Source organism: Anomalospiza imberbis, chromosome 2, assembly GCF_031753505.1.
Source record: "Anomalospiza imberbis isolate Cuckoo-Finch-1a 21T00152 chromosome 2, ASM3175350v1, whole genome shotgun sequence".
Classification (NCBI taxonomy): domain Eukaryota; kingdom Metazoa; phylum Chordata; class Aves; order Passeriformes; family Viduidae; genus Anomalospiza; species Anomalospiza imberbis.
In genome coordinates this window covers 48657805-48676416 of record NC_089682.1, presented here as the reverse complement: position 1 = coordinate 48676416, position 18612 = coordinate 48657805, and the positions used below count along the sequence as shown (strand labels likewise).

The 18612-nt window shown below is 42.5% G+C and overlaps 1 protein-coding gene across 6 annotated transcripts in view; it reads left to right on the top strand.

Annotated features, from left to right (window-relative positions):
• BBX (BBX high mobility group box domain containing) overlaps positions 1-18612 on the top strand; it is a 138397-nt gene that overhangs the window by 18695 nt on the left and 101090 nt on the right. For 2 of the 6 annotated variants that reach the window (XM_068180854.1, XM_068180840.1), the window contains exon 1: positions 14421-14867. The exons of the other annotated variants lie outside the window; for them this stretch is intronic. The gene's annotated coding sequence lies outside the window, so the exon portion shown is untranslated. Of the gene's footprint in view, positions 1-14420; positions 14868-18612 lie in introns of those variants that run through there. 6 annotated transcript variants of the gene reach the window in all.

The window sequence follows — 18612 nt, the reverse complement described above, 5'->3', positions numbered from 1 at the left end:
GTGGTGTTTGGTTTGTTTTGTGGGTTTTTGTTTGGTTTTAAATACTTCTTTCTCCAGTAAGTACATGAATAAAGTAATTAATTTAGGAAACTTCTTGGAAAGTTCCCTCAACAAAAGTTTGCAAAAGTCAAATAATGTTTTTGTAGAAAAATAAATATTCTGAGAAAATGTAAAACAAATCTTATCCTGACAGTTAGGCAGTAGTGTTTCAGATGGGATCCAGGCTCAAGCCATGTCGTGACTCTTCCTTGACCTGGACCAGATGTTTCTGTCTCCTTGGAGAACTCACAACTTTAAGTGAAGTTAAAGCAGGCCAGTTTTTGCTGCTGGTGTTCAGAATACTGTGCAATACTTTCAGGAAGAGTTGAAAAATCATCAGGTACTTTTCAGTCTGCTGCTGCTTGGGAATCCTGTATTGTCAGGTCAGTGAGTTACACTTACCACAGAGAGCATGTCTAGTCAGGGTATGAGAAGCGTGTTTATGCTTCCACTGGTTTCAAAGCATCCTGAAGAATAAGATGCTAGCTCTGGTACTGCAGTTAGACTGCCATGGGCATGCAGACATGCAGAAAGTTAGCTCAAGGATCTTCCTGCTGGATTAGTAACACTGCAGAATATAGGACTCGTGGAGAAATAAAACGAAAATAAAAGGATATGTCAGGATATGATTCACTTGCATCAAAATGAAATTTCTTACAAGGTCCTAGTATTTACTTCTTTTGTGTTACGGTGCTACTGAGACCTGCAGTGGGTGTTGGATCCGACCCACTCTCTTGCTAGAGCATGCTATTTCTTTTTCTGTGTAGCCAGGGATGGTAGATGGCTCTTAGATACCTGTCTGCAGTTACAGTGAGACTGACATAACATCAGGGTGCTCCAGAGCAGGGAAAAATCTGAAGCAAATAAGCTCTGGGTAAGGAGGTGTCTGTATTCCTAATACTCACAGTGAGGTAGAGAATAGTGCTGCCTGGCCTGTCCTTGCAAGGTGCTGGCTGTGTTGGGGTCATGTAGAATGCTCTGTGGTTCCGATTCCCTCATCATCCAGACTGATTACTCTTCTAGAGCTCCCTACCAGTTTGTCTGCTGGATTTCCTGTAGTGGAGATTGGGATGGGTAAGGACAGCTGTGAGAAGAGTGTTCTGGTGCCTTCCAGACAGTCAGGACACTGACATACCTCAGTCTGGGAGAGATTCTCAGTGTTGGAGCAGAGGTGTGGTCAGAGATTCTTGTGAACACCTATGAACTTTGCCTTGTAAGTTAATACTGTGGCTACTTGGACCTTAAAAATACATACAAAGAGATAAGGGGTTGTGTGTGAGGGAATATGATGGCTGTCAGAAACAACCTCACTTCTGAAGTTACCAGGGAAGCTAGTGAGATTCTAAAACTTTCTGTTTAAGATCTTACAATTTATGTTCCTTAGGTATGCTGTGCCAATTGATTCATAGCCTGACATTTTGTTATTGTTTCAGTCTTGAGCAAAAATTCATTCTGTTTATGGATTAAAAAAAAATGCTGCATTTCCTTTGGCTGTGGATCTGTAATTATTGTTCTTGAGTCCATTTATGAACTACTAAAGGCCTTTAGTAGAGATGATTTGCTTTTGACATCAGGAAGAATTGTTCCTGTTTCAAATCTGTTGACAGTTTTTTCTCTAGCAGAAGGAAGTTCCAAGGATTTAAGTTTGCTACAGTTAGCATCAGGTATGTAGCATGATAGATCTCCCAAGTTCACTGAAGCAGCTGTGGGATGGTGGGGGGGAAGAAGTGCTCCCTAACTGTTCTTGCATTTTTGTGCATCTATAACAAATCACTCAACTCCAAGAACAGACAGGAGCAGGTTTGTTGAGGTTGTTGATTAAGTTCATGGAGTCGCATCATCAGCAATCCTCTGTGCTCTTGCAGTTTTGATATTTGGAACAGCAGAGGTTTGGCTTAAATAAAAAGAGAACCTCATCCCTTCCCAGTGATTGCAGCTGCTGTTGTCTTTTGCATCTCTACAAAGTAGGTGTGACAAATTGCCTGTCAGAGGGGCAGCAGACAACATGTAGGACATGAGGATGAGGATCCATGCATTCTTCATCTTCTTGTTACTCTGGTGGAAAAGTCTTTCTATTCCAACTGTCTTATTCTTCTTTGGAGAACTTGACGCATTCATTAAGTTGGCTGTGTATGATAGAAGTGGTTGGATGAGGAGAGGAAAAACAAAACAGGAAGTCAAATTGCAGTTAAAAGGTAAATACATGGAATAGGGTCTTTTGGGAGAACTAGACCTGTTATCACCATATAAAAAGTTAAACATATACATAATTCTTTGAGACTGAGGTTATTATTTGGTTTTAAAATTGCACCTGAATGCAAGGATTTTCAGTCTAAATTTGTATTATTTCTGTGTGGAATCTATTTTGAATATATGAAATTTTCTAGTGGTGACAAGTATTTGATCATAATGTTATTTTAAACTTGGATGCATCAGCTTCCAAAACTTAGGACTCTTGACAGATATTTAAATATTTAAAACAACCTTTATAAGATTACTAAATCCAGCACTTCAACTATATAAACAATGCTAGGATTAATGAACCAGAAAATATTCAAAATGGCATACCCTCTCCCTAAATATTTCTCTCTTATTTCAACATTCATCAGAATGAATCACAAGAAAAGTAACTCCCAAATGTTTATTTGTTTTAAGTCACTAGTTTACTGATGATCTGAGCTTTCAGGGAAACCCATGAAGTCCCACAAGGTGGCAGAAGCTAACTGTTCTATACTAGACCATTATGTGATATAGAGGAAAATAAAGATAATAAACTCATTTTGCTAGTGGCATGCATTCAGATCAAAAGTCAGGCCAAAATTTCAAAACCCTCCTTTGTGTTTCTTAGACTTGTGAATAATTCTGGTAAATGAACAAGATTCTCTCCTCAAGAATCTTATTCCAGACAGAAAATTCAAGCATTCTTACTTTGTCAACAGAACAGGACTTTTATTTTCAGTAATCGGTGGTAATTTGCTTGTAATGTGCATTGTCGCTGTAAATGGAGATCAGGGGTGAATCCATTCAGGAGCTTGGTGATAATTGACATTCACAGTTTAACAAATTGGCAGTGAGCATCTCCAGCTTGCACATTCACACTGATACTGTGGGAATGCTGATCATGAGGTAGGACACAGGGCTGAGGAACTGCAGAAGCAAAGGAATTCTCTGCTGCTGCAGTGAGACTGCAGAGATATTTTACTTTGGGAACTGAAGAATCAAAACATAATTAAAAGTGTCAGAGTTGGGGGATTATTGGCAATAATTGAAATAGCTTATCCTAATTAGTGAGAATGTTAGCTAGTATATAGAACATAAGGCTGACATTTTGTTTTTCTTTTCCCAGTGCTCCAATCTTTATTTAGCCTGCTGGATTTCTTATTCCACTTTTCTTGCTTTTGTGTTCATGTACCTGCTGATGGGCCAGCACTTTACTGAAACATTCTGTGATCAGGATGTAAAGCAGAGCAGAAGAGCAAGCAATCAAGTATGTCTCCTCAAAAGCATGATTTGAGACCTGTGGTTATATCCCCATGCTTGTTTAACCTTTCACTTTGAGTTCCAAGTCTCGTTTTTAAAAAACCTCCCTGGCCTGCCATAGAAATACATGGACCTGAAGGGTTTTAGTTGGCAGAAGTAACAGTAATAAGATGAAGTGATTGTCTCTGATTCAGTGGACCACAAAGTGTTGGTTTGAGACTTGTGACTCTCTTGATTTGTGTTTAGAGATTTTATTTTAAATCAGCTAATGTCCATTTTTGGTTTTTTAAGTGAGGGGACAAATATGTATATTAACCAGGTATCTTCGGGAATGTGAACAGTACTGCTTATGTGGACAGACATTGAAATTCATTAGGACAAGGTGAAACAGCTACGTAAGATTAGGTAGCTTTCTTAATCAGTAGACAGATACTAGGAATAAAAATAATTAAACTCTCATAAGAAATTTAAAATTCCATGTCACTTGGTGTCAATTGCTTGTCATTATGGTGTAGAGAAAGTTTCTAATACTGTATTATCTGTAATAGCCATATAAGGTGAATGAAGTGAAAATCCTTTCATGCCTGATATGAAATAGTATTGATGAAAGGAACTTGCTACACAATTGATTTTAAATGTTCTTGATTTACAGACCTATTGCACTAGTGTGTTGTCCAGTAAAATACCTGCACCTCACTACTACAGGGATGATGGGACGAGATAGGGATGAGCATTCTCAGCAGCTGCCACAAAGAAGTAGCATAAACCATTGTTCTGCCAAAATATGTGAGCTTCAGGACATTTATTTTTATACCCCTATTTGCAGAAATGTTTGAAATTTAGAAAAACCCTTGGGTTTAGAGCTAACCTGAGTAATTTTAGTGGCTGCAGTCAGATGATACTTACAGTTTCAAGTGAAAATTCTGTGATTTTCAATAGTTACACCTTTCATTTGCCTCTAATTTGAAAGAAATTCTAGTTTTTACATAAACATCTTAAAATAATGATTAGAAAGTAAATAATTATCAAGGATTCAACAGTTGATGAATGTACTAGTGAAAGTTGTTCAATGCAGTTGAAAAGGTGCGCTATTTACAGAGTAATGTACTAGTAGGATCAGGACTGTCAGCTGTGGATTATTAAGTAATTATTGCTCATTGAAACAAGCCTGGCTATATCTGTTATTTCTTCTGTTTGAAATTTTCAGTCATACAAGTGAGGTAGATGCCTCACTTCCATTGCAACTCAGAAGCAGTGGGTCACTTATACTGATGTGAGATACTTAAAAAAAAACCCTTCATACCTGTATGTAAATACAATGAAAAAAATCAATTTCAAACTTTAAGATGGAAGATCATGTATTACTTGGTGTCTCTGTTCAGCAGTGTCAAGTGTAGTCCCAATATGCTGTACAAAAATGGATGTTAATGTGGCTTGCAGAGAATTTGCTGCTACTGCCTCTTCAGACCACTATGTCAGGGTAAAGTTTGAACCTTACGTTTCTTTATGCACAAAAAAGTCAGCGATCATGATAATACCAGGGTTAGAAAGAGTAGTGCAAACAATTAATTTTAATTTCACCACACAGTCAATACAGAAAAAGGCACTGGAGTGTATATTGGCATATGTGCTTTTGGGCAGAGGAGTAGCTTTCCAGAGAATGGGAGATGCTGGGGGATGCTGTTTCTCAGCAGTGGCAAATGATTATAAGAGATACCTGCTTTGTGGTGTACTTAAAATTGTTGTAATGAAATGGGAGGCTTAGTAAAGATTATTGAATAGTTTGGCAATTGATGGCAATTGCTGTGTAACTCCAAATTAATCACAGTATTACTAGAGGAAACAGGTGGGAGGTGAAGAGGACTGCACAGGGCATGTGCCCCTCCAACATAGGTATCTTCTTCCAGGAAACCCAGAGTCTTCCCTCCCTATCTGCCAAACCCTGTCTTAAATGCCTAAACTGTTTGCTGACTTTGGTTAATTCAGGGACAATTGGAGTTGACCCATCCACCAGATTACCTGCTGAAGTGCTGAATGCCCTCTCTTCTCCATGACCAGCTTGGGAATGCAGGGCATCACTGGCCTCTGGTAAATGCCCAGCTCAAGAAAGAGTCCTGCCAGACAAATGGATGAATAGATACTGCCTGTTTAGTAACTAAGCCAAGAGTTCTATACATCCCTCTCAAGTCTGATTTGAGGGATTTCGAGGTCTAGAGAGTTGGCTGTGCAGCATGCAGGGTCTTACAAAGAAAAAGTGCAGAGATTCGTTATTATCAACTTCTTGAAAACACCTTGCTAAAATTTAGCATTTAAAAATACATATTAACAGAACCTGGCATCATCTCAGATCTTAGTAGTATGTCTCTATATGGTTTTGTGGTCACCCGAGGATTCTTCCAATAAGGCAGAACAAGTATCAGAAGGAGGATAGGATAACATGGAGCTCTGTGTGTGCTAGTTCAACTTGCATTGAGTAAGGGGAGGTTAGATCATGCAGAATGGGGCTAGGCAGGTGCACTTAGAGTTCCTGGTACTTGATTTGTTGGTTTAAATCAAGTTGCTTTGTCTAAGAGCTTCCAAAACTCCTGAGTCTCTGGGGCCAGTCACTGACAATTGGTGTTGATGAGACAAGGACGTGTCCTGGACATTCCTTCTAGAGGCAAGATCTGGTTAGGCTGCAGTAACAACTATCCCTGTGCTAGGAGGTTGCAAATCCTGTCTGTGGATTTGTTTTAGAGCACTGGATGTTGAAAACAGTACTTTCTCTAGGAACATGATTATTCAATTAACTGGGTATTTATTTTGATAATAAGTTTTGTTGTTGAAAGTGAAAACTAGTTGGGGATAAGATCTGCTTATTAGAGTGCTTTGTTCTTGGGTTTTGTAGGAGTGAGGGAGGCAGGGGAGGATGAGCTTACTGCCTTTGGTGCTCAGGGTAGCATTTTTGCCCTGTTTTTCTGCCTTTCCTTAAAGAAGCTGTCATTGAAAACTGGAGTCCTTGGGAATGTGTGAGAAATACAGGAGTAAGCAGAGCACTGAGAAATAGGGTCACAGTACAGAAGTAAGTCCTCAGCACTGAGACCAAGTTACCCGTGTTTCTCTAAAGTATCTAGTGTTTACCAGCCCATTTAGTATCCAGACTGTGTTTAACATTCTCCCCAACCCTCCCTCCACTCTCTAGTAGAAAAAGTAACGTTAAAAAAAACTAACAGAACAATTAGTGTGCTGAAGATTTGCATAGGTATCTATTGACAGGGAGTTTGTGTCTTTGTGGTTTATATATTGCATTGGTTTATAAGTGAAGCTGTTAAATTCACAGGCCACATGTTCACCCAAGCAGAAGATCAAATTGTAATACTGGAATCACTTTAATATAAATGTAAATGTTGAAGAAGATGTTGAACTACACCAAATCACTTGTTACTACAGTCTCTTGCTTCTAGAGGAGCGCACTTAGCCTTGCTTAGGTATTTTCAGCACCAAAGCTAAAAGTTGCTTTTGTTCTCCTGCCTTTTTCTGGGCTGTACTAGGCAGGGTCCCAAAGAGCAGCAATGGTGGTCAGCTATTTGAGAGATGAAGGGATGCAGCTGATAACTTCTCTAGAGTTAAACAACAGCATCTGGGAGTTTTTTGGTCTCATATGGGCCATTGTACTGCTCTGTTGCAGTTCAAAATGCAGTGGTGGAAAAGTTATCAATGGGTCAGCTCTGCAGCAACTGCACTTCACAGCATGATGTTTTTGTGTAAATAGCTCTTACTGCTAACCTGTGATTAACTTTAAGAGTGCTGGACTAGTGCAGGAATACGACAGTTTGTATGACTGGCAAGCCAGTGTTGCACCCTGACAAGTATAGTGGCTGTGCACATAGAGCAAGGATGCAGTTGGGATCCATAAAGCTCCTTTGGTAAAGAATACCCTATCTTTAAACCTTTTCTTTCCGTCAGCTAAAAACAAGCCAAAAAAACCCCCGAAGTGCTTGTATATATTAATGTTGTTACTGTGTTGTATTTATATAGGCAGCTATCTAACACGGAGATTGGAATCTGTGTTCCTTGCATTCATGCTGGAGTGGCAGGAAGAGACCCACCCTCTTCTATGGTGTCCCACAGATGTATTTTATACTCGAATGCAAGGATCCTGTATGATTTTTCTTGATGAAGAGATCTGCTGCATTTCTGTGTGCAGTATCGCTTTGCATACTTCATTAACTTCTGGTGAGTGAAGCTAGAATGTAGAAAAATAAATTTTTGGGGAACTTTTTGATGAGGGGAGTTGCATTTTTTAAGTAAAATACGAATTTTGACTTTGGTAATCTGTTTTGTATTCTCTTACAGTGAAGTGTTGTATAGTTGTATAGTAAAAACTACTTCTTTTAACCCTGAGTCCCACACAAACACTGTGGAGAAAACCACGTACCAGAGGATAAAATAACACCTTTTTTTTAATTGAATGACAAGGATTTCTCATTTAGTTTTAGATAGTATGTGCACAAAATGTAGAGAAGCTTTTAGAGGAGACCATGTAATAGTCATTGATTCATATCTGGCTTTGGTGTCACGTCATTAGACAAGAGCAGACATTATCACAAGGGATGTTACAGCAGATATTTTGCTCTGGTATAAGAAACAGTAAGCAGCACTTACTGCTGGAGATGAAATGATGCTTTTTTTAAGTAGGTTTGCAATTTGCAAATGTTGCTTTTGCAGAAGCAACTTGAGTTCAATTTAGTTGCAGTTATTCAGAGGAATTAGTACTTGGTAAAACAAAAGAAGAGCTTAAGATTGGGTGATATCTCCGAAATTCATAGGGTTAGTTGAAAATTTTTCTTTTTTTGCTGGATTTTCATGTTTGCTACTTCATGTATTTATATGGTGCATTCATGCTGGCATAACCCCCCCTTCCTCATGTTTCTAGGGAGGAGTCCTCTGTCATTGCTCACAGCTGTGGTGGCCTTGGCTAGGGCCAGCCATCCTCCTGCAGCTCTGCTTCCCAGGGATGGCTGTGCCAGGCCAGCTGTTCCAAAACCATGATGTGTGCTGATGTACCCCTGCAGGCACCCTGGGGCAGGGTGGGCCCCCTCTGCCAGAGAGCAGGGGTGGCAGGGGAGGCTGTGGAGATGGGAGAGCAGCCATATAAAGCAGCATAAGGACAGCTAAAGGTCAGGCAGGGTTTGACCTTAAGTAAAACTGAATGAAAATTCTTTCCCTGCTGCTTTTGCTGGCCTGCTCACTTTTCCAGCAAGCATGTTTATGGAGGAAAATATAACCTGAATATGCCAAGAACGGGATGGCAACCCACCTGCAGGGACCTGACCTCTCCTCTATGCTTGCTCCCTCTCACTCAGTGCTACCACAGAGACTGATCTCATCTCCTGCTGTGGCTGGCACAGCTGCCAGCTGTCCACAGGTGCAGACAAATATATTTCTTTAAGTCACTTCCCTGTTTTCTGAATCTTGCCCACTTTGTTCTCCAACTTTTTCCAGGGCCTATAGAGGTCTGTTGGATTTTTGGGCCTTAAATATAAAAGGAAATCTAAAGGTCACAGATTACATCCCCAAACAAAGCCAAATTTCAGAATTCTGGCAAAAGTGACATCAGTGGGATCAAGCTCCAAAAACCTGAGCTCTAGTTCAGGTGCTCAAGCTTCAATGGCATTTGATCACTGTCTTAATATACAAATAGGTGCCCAACTTGGGCTTTCTGATGTGCAAGCTAATACTGAAACCTGAAGAAAATTGCAAATGTATCCTGAAAGCAGACCTCAAGCTGCTGTAATGCTTTTTAGCATTTCATTAAAATAAGTTAAATTTGAAAGATTTATTTTTATATAGATTAGGATTTTAATTCAGTGAAGTAGTTAGTGAATGAGATGTGAAACTGGAGGGAGCGTGGGGTTTTTTCTCCTTGCAGAAAAGATGACAAGATTTGGCCCAAATACTGGAGGATTCTGTAAAAACAATTATACATACTCAAAAGGAAAATTCAAATAAATAGTTGTGTGTAGTGACTGTTTCTAATTGGGCTTGATGTTTTATCACAATTAGTTTTCCATTTAGGAGGGAGGATAGGAACTATAAAACTTGATGCAAATTAGCAGAGTGAAATAGTTTTCTTTTCAACTGCTCTTTGAGTCTTTGCACCTTTTTTAAGTATATGTTTAGAAAATATTGCAGCAGTACATCTAGGAAGAAAACTGGGTTGTTCTGGAAATCTTGTTTCTCATATAACTAGAAAATAGAGAAGACTATAGTAATGGAAGTTCGTTTTTAAAACTTTGGATTGCATTTTAACCCCATGGAGAGCAGCTGTCATCATTCTTAAAGTAAAAACTAGACAAAACCCTCCTAATTTTAAGAAACTTTGATACTGGAAATGTGTTGAATTTTTTTTTTTTTTTTTTTTTTTTTGCTACAAGTAATATGTGAATTTATATTGTGAGAAGTAAACTTCTACATCTGTAAATTTGCGGGTAACTTGTTCTCATAATTTTAAAAAGGGGGCAAAAGTAATAGGATTTTATTCTTCCATATTGTATGTAGTATCTGAGTACCTTCCACCTATAGCAGAGAAGAATTGGGATTTAACTTCTCAGGGTAACAGTGTGGGGGAGGGATAAGAAGAGACAGCATGCTGCTTGTTGGTAGGATTTTTGGCTTGGGTATTTCAAGCATTATTTAGGTATTATGCTTGTACCTGAAGTTTTTCTGACGTTTGAGGTGTGTGGGTGTGTGCAGTAGGTAACAGGGCAGTGGCTTTCTATGATGGAAGTGTGCTGTTAATGTACTGCATAGCTCAGAAAGCACTGCTGTGTACATGTGCATATATGAAAGTATTGGATACAAGGTCTAAGAAGTGCTGAGATCCAGGAATCATAAAAATGGTGATTCTGCTATTTCTGAATACACAGATTGTCAATGTTTTCTGGAGTGTTTTATCAGTTAATGTGTCTGTTTAGTGTTGTATTAATTGTGTGGTATTGCAGTGTTATATAAGCATTGGATTGAGAGATTGCTTCTGTTTTGAGGTGAATAGTGACTTTGTCTAGATTTAGTAATTAAAATTGTATTTCTTCATGGAGTTGGAATAAAATGTGGAGCTTCAATAAAGATGCTACTTTATTAGTATTGCTGCAATACTCTCTATGTATATGTGAGCACAGTTCAGGTCTGAATTTTACTGGAGGCGGGCTTACAGTAGTAGACTGAAATTGCAGATTTGATTGGAGAATTGTTTGGATGCCTTCACTGTTAGTCACTTTCAGGTTAAGTTTTGGAGTGTTTTAAGCATACTCTCAAGATATATGTTTGTTTCATTAATTTAATTGTTTGCTGGCTCACAACACAGCTGTGAGCTGCTGTATTTTCTTGCTGTATAGCAGGGGGAAAACCTTCACCTGGGCAAGATTAATCAGTGTTACTTTTTCTATCTTCTTTGACCAGATCTTCTCCATCCTAGTCACTTACTAAGTGGTGTTAATGCTCATAAAGTACCCGAGCAACAAACCAGGAGAAGTCATCATGTCAGTTCAGGACAAGATAGATAAACTGATGGAGTGAGTAAATGAGTGATCAAACTACCTCTGTCTTGTCTTGTTTTAAATAAATACGGAGACAGTTTGGTGCCTAATCTTCACCTGCCATTAATGTAGGGAATGAGAGGTGAGAAATTGTCACATGGAAATTTATTTTGACAACGGTAGTTTAAGCAATACAAAACATCAAGTTAGTTTTATAGCAGTAACTGCATGACTGAAAGTGCTTGGACTTCTAAGTGTGTTCATATCCACACTTTTACTGCTTCCTACTTCTTCCTTATGCCTTCTTGTGAGGTAGTTTTTTATCTAGTAGCTAGTGGATGATCCCTTTTGACCATGTTCAAGCTTTAAAAAACTGTGTATCTCCCTGCAAGAAAAAAGCTGACACAATTTAAAGTAGTGTGTTTTCATCTTTTCCAAAATTACTTTAAAGACATTAAAACATTGTCCTGTAGATTATGTGAATGCCTGAAAGAATGAATGTAAGCCTACCAACAGACTCATCTTCTTAGTTCCTTCTGCAGACCTGTAGGAAGTAATGAGTGCAGAGTTAAAAGCTGCTCATGTACTGCTGTATCTGTACTGCAGTGTGAGACCTCTGGACAGGGTAATAACACTAGTCAGCAAAGACAATGACAGAAGTCTAACTGTTTGGTAGTGTTAATCACAAACTGTTTTGCTTTGAAAAGAATGGTGGCATAACATGACGTTAACAGTCCTGGCTGCGAAATCCTACTGAAATGGTAAACTTGGATTTTAAAATGTACTTGTTTTTTTCTTGACCTCAGTCAAGGAGACTTAGGAGAGACAAATGAGCAGAGAGTAATTATTTGAAGTACAAGCAGATGCTACTCTTGTTTCTCAAGGAAGTTTCTTGCATAGAAAGGGTTAAAGAAATTGAGCTTTTTGTACTGAAAACAATGCAATACTTTAGCCTGTTTTTCCAGCTTTTTCTTTGTATGGCCTGTCATCTTAAGGTTGAAGTGCCTTTAATAAAAGACTGAAGTGGGCTGGTAGAGGAGGGTCTTTCAGAATAGTTCAAAGTCATTTGCAAAATATATAATAGGTTACTTAAAAAGATGTGAGAAAGTTTTATTTTGTTACCAAGTCAAGATAGATTGAATATGTACCTTAGTTGTTAAAGATGTGCTTTAAGTGATTTGTTAGTTAACCTCATAACAATGGTCCATTTTATTTATTTCCTGCTAGAAGTATTTCTTTTAGGGAAAAAAAAAAAAAGATGCTGCTGTTTCTGCTTTCTGTTCCTGCTTTTGAGGTTGCTGAAGTAAATGGTCCTTGTTGTATCTAGTGAAATACTCTCAGGTGTACCTGAAGTAAAGAAGTAGAGGGGAGGAAGGAGGGTTTTCTATGCACTGTAGCAACACATACCTGTCCAGTACTGATGAGGACTAAGAAGTGCCCTTTCAAAACTGAGTATCAATTTGAGAAGCAGGGGGGAAACAGCGCTCATTTCTGTAGAATTTTTCTATACAGCAGGTAGGAAACAGCTTCTCTGAAATACACAGAATAACCCTGAGATTGGTGGTGGGCTTATGAGCTCATTTATCTCAGGGGTTGTGGACTCCAAGAGCTGTGAGTAATGCAGTACAATTGTTGGTTTTGATTTGAAGAGAAGCCCAGGTATTTATGTAACAATAATTGTATCAGAAAAGCTTTGGGAGCATCTTTGCTGTTTCTCTTAAGTTCTTTACTATTAAGAGCTCTTACCTGTATTTTTACCTTGTCTGCTGTTGGTCCACATACCACCACAGCACAATATTCCATGCAGGTTTTGTGGTTTCTTGGTTTAAATGCTCATTAAATCTGTTCAGCTGAGTGTGTAAATCACATTTGCAGTTTTGATATAGTTCTGGCTTTAAGATGTTTGTTTCCTTAGTAAGAAAGCAGCTGTATATCTCTCCAGTGCTAATAGTATCCCCCAAATAGAATCATTAAGTACTCGTGGGAGTAAAACTAGTATCTCAGTTTATGATTGAAAAGGGTTAAAGCTGCCAAACTACAGGGACACTAGTGCAGAAATGGCATTGATATTAAGGGGGATAGGATGTAGTGTGTTGCTGCTCAAACTCTGGCTAGCCTAGCCTGCATGCTGAGATTCAGGCTGCCTTTAGTCTCCTTGTGGCTTTTGTGATGTTGCTGCAGCACCTGAAGGTCCTGCTGCAGTGAGGCTTTGCATCTGCTCGGTGGGAGCTGACTGCTCAGTCAGAAGAGCTGTAGATGGGGATGTGTGTCTGCATCAGTGACCTTCAGCTTACAGCCTGAGGAATCAGTGTAACTGCAGTCACCACAGGCAGGCTGTGAACTGGGAAGCCTTGGGACCCAAAGGCATGGGTCCTGTCTGCCCACTCCTGGAAATAAAGGCCACAGGTTTTGGAGTGAGGCTAGGAGAGAGGTGTGATTGTGTTTCTTGCTCTGGATTTGTCTGCAGACCGAGTATAGGACATACTTTGAAACAGTGTCAAAAAGTGAACAAGCCACAGTGAATTTAAAAGGAAATTAATTGCTTTCTTAGAAGTTGCTGAGTTTCATAATCTGGAACAGAATCTTCCAAATTGGAGTTAGACATGCTACAGGTTCCTATACTGAGCAGACAAGAGAAAATACACGAAAGAAGTGGTAAAAATAAAATTGGTTGGCCACCTTGCCTTGGAGTTTTCCAAGCTCACGTTTATTTAGAATGCTGTATATCAGTGTTTTCTGTGGGATTTTTGTAACGCTGTCCTAATGACACAAACCAGCCTTGCTGCTGAGGAATGTGGGGGACAGGCAAGCAGCAGAAGCAGCCTGACTCTGGCACAGGCCAGGACGGCAGCACCAGCCTTTCCGGGGTTTCCAGCTCCTGCAGGGAGCTTCCATGGCCTGCCTTCCCTTGTGAACGGGAGCCCCGTGGAGATAGAGAAAGCCCTTATAGGGTGAGAGATGCTGTTGTCAAGGTTAAGCCCTGCTTGAGTCGGTTTGAGTTTTAGAATGAAAAGCCTCTCAGTTCTTGAAGCTGTTTTCCTAAAGAATCCCCCTTTTTTCTTTTAAACTTCATCAGAAGTTGTTATTTACGCGCTAGATGCAGCAGTTCAGTCTTTCAGAAGATGCCATGATCTGTTGCTGTTAGCACGCCGGAGGAGTTCTGCAGCTGCAGAGCAGGAGCGTTGGGTCCGTCCCGCAGGACGTGCCCTTTAAAACCGGCTCACGTGTGATAGCGGGCTCGGCGCCCACGGCAGCCCTCACCCCGGACCGGGACGAGCAGGAAGCATCCAGGGCCACTGCGAGGCTGGGGTCTGTGGCGGCAGCAGGGCGGGTGGCGTGTGAGGCCGCTTGCGCAGGGCCGGTACCTGTGCGGCGAGTGCGCTGCGTGGGGCTGCCGCGGGCCTGTGCCCCTGGGCCAGGGGGTGCTGGCGTCCGTATCAACCCCGGCGCTGGTATTTCAGTAATGCGGTGCTGGTTGGTCATACTGCCAAAGCCAAGCTATAAGCAGCGAGTCTTTGCTCCACTTTTCCTCGCTCCGTGCCTCTGCTCCGCCCCATCCGTGCTCCCCGCTCTGCTGAGATCTGCTTCCTGCTTTTCGTTTCCCTCGGAATAGCGCCGTTACTCCTCCCCCGAAAGAGTTATTTTCATCGGTCTGGAGCTAATTTCTGTGTGTGGCTGCGGGCTCTGTTTGTGACAGGCGAACGCCGGGCTGGAGGAGCGGTGTCACGGTGGTCGTGGTGTGTTGCAGAGCGCCTGGGCTGTAGGCAGGATGGCAGAGCGCTGCGCCGAAAACACTTGTGTGCCAGCTCTGTGAGTGGGAAGGCAGAGGAGGTGAGTGCTGCTCGTACCTTGCGTGGGTCCAGGCAGTTATTGGAGGAGAAACCAGGCGTCACAACCTAGCCCGGCTCAATAACAAGAGACGAGCAATTATGTTGTATTGGGGTTCCCAATATTCCGACAGAGACCTGCCCGGGCTTGCCTTGCTGCTGAGTCCAATGGCGGCAGCTGGGATGTTTCCTCCCCAGTGACACCCTTGGGTTACTCAGAGGCTGCGAGCGATATTCCTCAGTGGAGAGGCTTCAGGCGATGGTGAAGAAAGGAGGCACTTCTGCTAGAGCTTGATCCAGAGTCTTTATTTCAGCTACAGAGCTGTGGACCTGGCGGCAGCTCCAACAGAAGGAGCGGCCACATGGCTGGATTGTCCTTTTAACCCGGGGGTAAGGGGAGGGGCAGGGACAGGTAGCCACCAACCAGGTGAGGGGGAGGGGTGCCAGGGGAGAAGGGGCACTTAGGTCTACCAATAGCCACAGGGGGCAGGGGGTATCTTTCAAATCTGCCAATCACTCGACCCCCTGGACCCCCTGTCTCACAGCCAGGGCTCATGGGGGGTTGGGGCGGGGGGGAGAGGGTTACCTTTGGGAGGGAGGAGACATACCGCAACATCTCCCCCTTTGTTTTGTTTTAAAATGAAGAGGACTGGGTTTGGGGGGCAGAAGGCTCGCCGAACCATGGCTGGTAAGTAGGGTCCTCTTCCTCAGGATCGTCAGTGTTAACTGAGCCTTCTGGGTTCTCCATTGGGGCTCTGGGGGCTTCTAGGTGGTAGGCTTCAGGAGGGGAAGATGAGCTTGGAATCAACTTATAAAACATGCGCTTGATTAACCCAAAAGCTATGCTAACAACTACAATAACAATAACTAGAACAGATAGTGCAGAAAACACAGTTTTCAGTATAGATCCCAACCAGCCCGACAGTCCCCAGCCCTTGAACAGTCCACTCAGCCAGTCGTCTGTTTCTCTCTTGATGTCATTCACCATGGTTTTCATCTTGTCGATTGTGGTATGGACATTCTCTGCTTTCGATGACAAGTTGAGGCAGCAAAGTCCTTCAAACTCTTCACAGCGATGGTTGTGCAGGAGGAGCAGATAGTCTATGGCTGCCGTGTTTTGAAGGGTGGCTTTCCTGGTAACTTCCTCGTCTGATAGGAGGTCACTCAGGGCAGTAGAAGTGAGGTTTGCCTGTTTTGCAACCCAACATTCCAATCGGCCTAATTCTCCCATGCTTTTTGCTGCCGAGATCCACAGCAGAAGGACTGTAATTGCGGTGGCCTTAAACCTGGACCAGTGAACAATTTCTGAATTACAGTCTGGGTCTAATTGTCTTAGGTCTCTTTTTTGGGTAGCCAATTTATGGGTATTGTTTTTTTATTTGCCAATGCATTAGATTGGTTCGGTTTGGGGTGAACAGGCTCAGCTTGCCAAAGGTGCATGGACCTCCGAGCAGACGAGGGGGGAGACCTGCCCATGCTCTGTCTCCACATATTAAAAACACACCTTTTGGGAGTTCACGGGGCTTATAATCGTCACTTGATGTGTGCATGACTAGGACTGAGTTTTCGCACCAATTTTTGTCTGTGTAGTGTGGGTTGCTAGGGTGGGGGTAGGTGTTTAGTTCAGCTTCATAGTATGGTACCCGGGGATTAAATTTAAAGTGAATGCAAAATGTTGCATTCATGGAGCCCAAGAGATGGAATTCTTGTGGCTCCTTCTTCGGCACTGGTAACTGTCTTGCCCACCCCTGCCAGAACAGTAGAGGATTGTCAGCAGGGTAGCGACCAGGAGGAGGTGCGATTGAGTTAACTTCATTTAAAGTGTGCCACATTTCATTTGGGAACTCCGTGGATTTAAAGGGAACTCCCACCAGGCAAGTTGACAGGGGGTCAGAGGCTGTTGCTGTGGAGAGACAGATGTGATCTTGTCCAAGGGCTTTGGTCAAGGTGGTCCATACGTTTGCTTTGGGCTGAGGGACTATCCAAGAGATCGCTGGTGGGGTGATCACGAGCAAGACAAGGAGCAGACTCGGTCTCATGGTGCCTCGACACTGCACACCAACAGCGGGATCTAAAGGTGGTCCATACGTCCATACGTTTGCTTTGGGCTGAGGGACTATCCAAGAGATCGCTGGTGGGGTGATCACGAGCAAGACGAGGAGCAGACTCGGTCTCATGGTGCCTCGACACTGCACACCAACAGTGGGATCTAAACTGGTAAAAGGCAACTTAAGACAGAAAAATTATTACAAAGTGTTCCTGATAGGAAGTGTAGATGGAATTTCTTCCAGGGACCACGCGCGGCGTTTCCTTCTCCAGGCAGCGTTAGCCACCTGGGGCACTTCTGCAGAATCCCCTGAGACTTTGGGGACATAGGGCCTTACCCATTTAGATGGAACCCACTTTAAACCAGAGGGGGTGGACACGCAGGCATATCCACGTCCCCATGTCACTAATTTGTAAGGTCCCACTGTCTGCCAAGTCTCAGGGTCCTTTACTAGAACTGGAGGCTTTTCTTTCACTGACATCTGACTGTTTCCCCCAAAGTGGCGTAAAATTGGTGGATTCAGGTTGTCAAAGGAACAGTTCAGAAAATTAATGGTGAAAAGCGCTCTGGACAACCGGATGTGGGGTGGTTCGATTTTTAGCACCTGATTTTGCTGGTCCAGGACTCTTTTGATATCACGGTGAGTCCTTTCTACCACAGCTTGACCTGTAGGGGAGTAGGGGATGCCTTTTTTGTGCTCTACTCCCCATTGTTGCTGGAAACTCCCGAATTCCTTGGATTTGTAAGTGGGCCCGTTATCAGTTTTCAGCTCTTTGGGGATGCCCATGAAGGAGAAAGCCTGTAGGAGGTGCTTTATTGCATCAGAGGATGATTCTCCTGTGTGGGCAGAGGCATAGACTGCTCCAGAAAAGGCATCTACACTGACATGAACATATTTCTGCCGTCTAAAGGATGGTATGTGTGTTACATCGGTTTGCCACAGCTCACAACTGTTCAATCCCCTCGGGTTTGCTCCCGCACTTATCGTAGGGAGTGCATGTTGCTGGCAATGGGGGCAGGTGGCTACAATTGCTCTGGCCTGTTCTCGAGTGATGTGAAACTGACGAACCAGGCCAGGTGCATTTTGGTGGAAGAGCTGGTGGCTGAGTTTTGCCTGCTCAAAAACATTTGGGAGAGGGGCCATCTCTGCAGGCGCAGCAAGGGCATCTGCCCTCCTGTTGCCTTCAGCGAGAAAACCTGGCAAATTGGTGTGTGACCTGATGTGCATTACATAAAATGGTTGCTCTCAGTGGGAGACTAACTTTACAAGTTTTGAGAGCAACTCGAAAAGTGCGATGTTAGGCACTTCTCGCAGTACTGCTTGATCTGCCCTGCATACTACTCCTGCCACGTAGGCAGAGTCTGTAATCAAATTGAATGGTTCTGAGAACCTTTCAAAGGCCCTGACAACTGCAGCCAATTCAGCAACTTGAGGTGAACCTTCCACCTCAGCAATGTCTGACTCCCACTCTTGAGTTTTGGGATTCATCCAAGTCACAACAGACTTATGGGACTTTCCAGACGCGTCTGTAAAGACGGTTAGAGCCTTCTCTAAAGGTCTCCTACTTTGAACACTCCCCAGTTTTAGACTGAATTGTGCCTGCTCCTCAAAAAGTTTGTGGGCAGAGCGATGGATAGAGATTTGTCCTGAGTAGGAATCCAGGGCAAACTGCAGCACTTCATTTTCCCGAAGGAAACCTTC